Here is a 3719-nt window from a genome sequence, read left to right on the forward strand (position 1 = left end):
GGCTTGCGAGCCATTCATGAAAGGCCGCAGATAAGATCGCGCGGGAAGGGCTGCGGCTGCCCCGGTGGAGCAGCGGAGCAGCGCAGTGGCCGCGGCCGGCCGATAAGGACAGCGAGCTTCGGGCAGGGGCAGAACCTCGGCACGAGGTGGGATGAGGAGCCTCTGCCTGCCACAGCTGTCTCCAGCAATGACTGTGCGGGCAACACAAGCTACCTCTGGTGGCCCCATGGCAAGTGAGAGTGACGTGGCAGAGAGACAAGGGATGCCCAGGTTTGCCCCAGGCTGCCAGAGCAGCTCCCTCCTCCCTACAAACATTTTTTCTCCATCCTGACTTGATGCAAGCAAGCCCCTCTTTTCCTGCCTGTACCCACTGGCAGGCTGTGGGATTCCACCCTGACCCTCTGGGCCACACTGAGGATGGTGTGGGGGACCTTGGCTCTCATGCCAGGCAGACTGGCAGGCTGAGCCAGCACCATGCTCCACTGGGAACCTAACGGAGCACACAGCCAGGAAACAAACACTTGCAGGGATGAAGAAATGCATGTGTGCCCTGGAGGGGGTGGATGTGGGGGCTGCACAGGGCACAGCACGGGTGCAGGTGAGTGTAAGCATGCGTTTGTGCACAGGGAACTGTGTGTGCAGCTGTGTGTAGATGAGTGTGGCTCTGGGTGCATGTGTGTCTGGTTCTGTGGCTCTGTGTGTGTGTGTGTGTCAAAGGTCTGCACACTAATCTTTGCTTCACTCCACACCCAGACAGCAGGAGAACAAAGTGTAACAGATAAAGCTGGATCCTCTCTGGGCCAGGGGAGCGGGGAGGGGATGGGGACACTCAGATCCACTCAAGGCTGGAGTCCAAAGCCTGCCTGTGGCTTCCCAGTGGCAGAAAGGGCAGGCTGAGCCCCCCTTGCTGCTCCCTGCTGGATGGGGGTGGAGGGCAGGGCTGATGCCAGGATGGGTTGGTTGGTGCCCAGGAAGGTGTCTGTCTTCCTTGCAGGTTTCATCCCTCCTGCTGGAGTCATGGACATGAATGACCCTTTAGCTATAGGACACATATGCCACTAGGGTCTGCTTTTTGGCCAGCTTCTATGAAGGAACTACCATGTCCCTGCCCACTGCTACAGGACAGAGTGATGCTCTGGTCCCAGAGCCCTGCCAGCATTCCCAGGAGTGTTTGCCACTGAGCAAACACACATCCCAATGCCTCCTTGCCTGGCCTCTAAGCCCTGAGCTATGCTGGACCATCACTAGGTTCCAGGGAGCAGGAGGGATGCTGAGCACCCCAGACAACCTGGGGATGGTCTTGCCCGAGATGTCTCAGCCCCACAGGGCCAGGGTTGCACCAGAGGTTGCACAAGCAGCATCCGAGGCCAGGAAAGTGACTGCACTTCAAAGGCAGGAGAGGGGCTGGCAACGGGTGGCCGACACAGCCCAGATCAAAGGCACAAGCTGGAGTCATAATTCAGAGAAAAGCAAACAGCAGCTCCCAGGAAAGCCGGGAACTGTGGTGCAGTGAGCAAAGTGTACTAGATAGCACTGTGCGGGTCAATGCCCTGGGAGGGTGGGAGAGTCCCCTGCAGAGCCATCCAGCCCTGGGTGCCACTATCCCACTGCCCACCCCCTCTCCCCGCAACCGAGGCATCCACAGAGAGCACCAAGGCAGTGGGGCAGGCTGTGCACCCAGATGAAAGGTGTTGCTCACCTGCCTCCACCCCAACCCTGCTGGGATATGGGCTGCAGTGCAGGATGGCACCTGGGACATGCACTGAGCCCTGACTGAGGATCCAGACAAGGCAGCTGCTCTCACAGTGTCAGCTACCCAAAGCCAGGACAAGCAGGCCTGTGGTGTCCCTGGAGACATGCCAATGCTGTGGAATGCCCACCACACTTGTCACCATCTGGTGTTCCTGAGACCTGCACACATGCACCTCTTGTGGTGGCACCCTGGGGATGTGCTGGGATGAGGGTGCCCAGTACCAACAGGAAGGGATGGGCATCTGGGGTAACACAGGGGGCTGTAGGTGCAGGGCACTAACTGCACATGTTTCCAGGAAAGGCCCAGCTCTGGAAAGCCTGGGGTGGAATTTGGGAGTCACTGGCCACCTCCTGCCACTGCCCTTCCCAGTGACCCGAGCCCGCAGGCTCGGAGCCAACAGACGCTCGGGCCGGCGCACGCTACAGCAAGTGAAGTTGCCTGAGGCACAGGCTGAATTTAAAGATCAATGTTGCTTTGGCAGTGGAGATCTGATTACAGCAACTACTGCAGTTCCCTCTGCCAAAATAGAAAGCAAAAAAAAAAGGTACTGACTGCAAAAGGGTGGGAGAAAGGGAGCAAACTGTAAATCATTTTTATATATCTGTATCTGTGGATGTATCTATATATTCATACCTATCTGCCTGTCCATCAGTATTTCTTAACCTCCTGTTTTCCACTGAGGTGCAGACATCTTCAACATGTTCTCATCAGCTCCCCAAACAAATGTCACAGACATTGCCAAATTTCAGTTCACAGGACAGTGACTCAGCAGGGAGCAGAGCGTGCTGTGCCGGCCACCAGCCACCTGATGGCCCCGGAGGCTGAGAGGGACAAGGAGGTGACCCCTGAAGGGGCTGGGTGGGGGACAAGCTCTGGATACCAGTGACTTTCCCCTCCCACCTTGCCCCACCACCCCAGCACATCCACAAGCTGAACCTTGCCACAGCCAACTTGCTGTCCCCAGTCTGACATCAGCCCTGGCCTCCAGTGACTTGTTTTTCCCTGATTACCCATCTCTGGGATAAACATGATGCCAGAGGTCCAGGGAGAAGAGGCATGAGCAGAGAGCTGGCACCCGGGGGAGTGCTGGCCAGGTTGCCCCACACAGCTGGCCAGGCACCAGACAGCAATGCCTGGGGAACTGGCACGGCTCACCCTGTATGTTATGACTACCTGGCCACAAGGCCAAGTGGGATGTCCCAGTATCAGCAGGGACTCAAGGATGCGACAGTGGCACGGGAGGCTCTGCAGCACAGCCTGAACTGAGATTAGCCCAGCCAGAGGGGCTGCCCAGCCAGAGGAGGCAGGTTCCTGACGTCATGCTGGGAGCAAACTGTGCTCACTGGCAGCCCTGCTGCTGTGGGGGCAGCTCACGGGGAGCAGGACTGCAGCCTTGCTCAGTGCCCTTCATCCTGGAGGGCTCTACAATGGGGCTGTACCCCAGCATGGGGGGTGGCAGTGCCAGTGGTGGGCAGAGTACAGTATCCATCTTCCAGGCATCTTGCCTTCACCCGTCCCTGCCCTTCTCAAGAGGCAGTAAGAGATGGCAATGTGGATGTCCTCTTGACATCCCCTTTGCAAGAGGGGCACGTCACCCAGCCCGACACCTTGCTACTGATGCAGAAGCATCACCTTTGCCTGGCCAGGGCCTGGGGAGAGGTCTGCAGGCAGGCTGAATAGTGCAGGGCCCCTGCACTGGTGCCAAGCACCAGAGTCTAAATCGGTCGTGCTCAAAGCTGCGGACTGACCCTTTCATTATCACACCAGACGTTCAAAGTGGTTACCAACATTCCTCACTACAAACCCTACATTCCTATTTTTTAATATATTTTTAACTGGAAAACAGAGCGAACGGGGTCTGTTTGGAAATTACAGCCTGGCTGCTGTGGCTTGTATGTCAGATCTGCCCACATTCCCGTGGCCAGCCTCAGCACATGCTCCACAGGGGCACACTTAATAATTCCTG

The 3719-nt window shown here is 57.3% G+C and overlaps 1 protein-coding gene across 1 annotated transcript in view; it reads right to left on the reverse strand.

Moving 5' to 3' along the window:
• NHEJ1 (nonhomologous end-joining factor 1) overlaps positions 1 to 3719 on the reverse strand; it is a 47580-nt gene that overhangs the window by 1143 nt on the left and 42718 nt on the right. The gene's annotated exons all lie outside the window — the stretch shown is intronic.

The sequence above is a fragment of the Chaetura pelagica genome, unplaced genomic scaffold, assembly GCF_000747805.2.
Source record: "Chaetura pelagica isolate M959 unplaced genomic scaffold, ChaPel_1.0 scaffold3, whole genome shotgun sequence".
NCBI classification, from domain to species: domain Eukaryota; kingdom Metazoa; phylum Chordata; class Aves; order Apodiformes; family Apodidae; genus Chaetura; species Chaetura pelagica.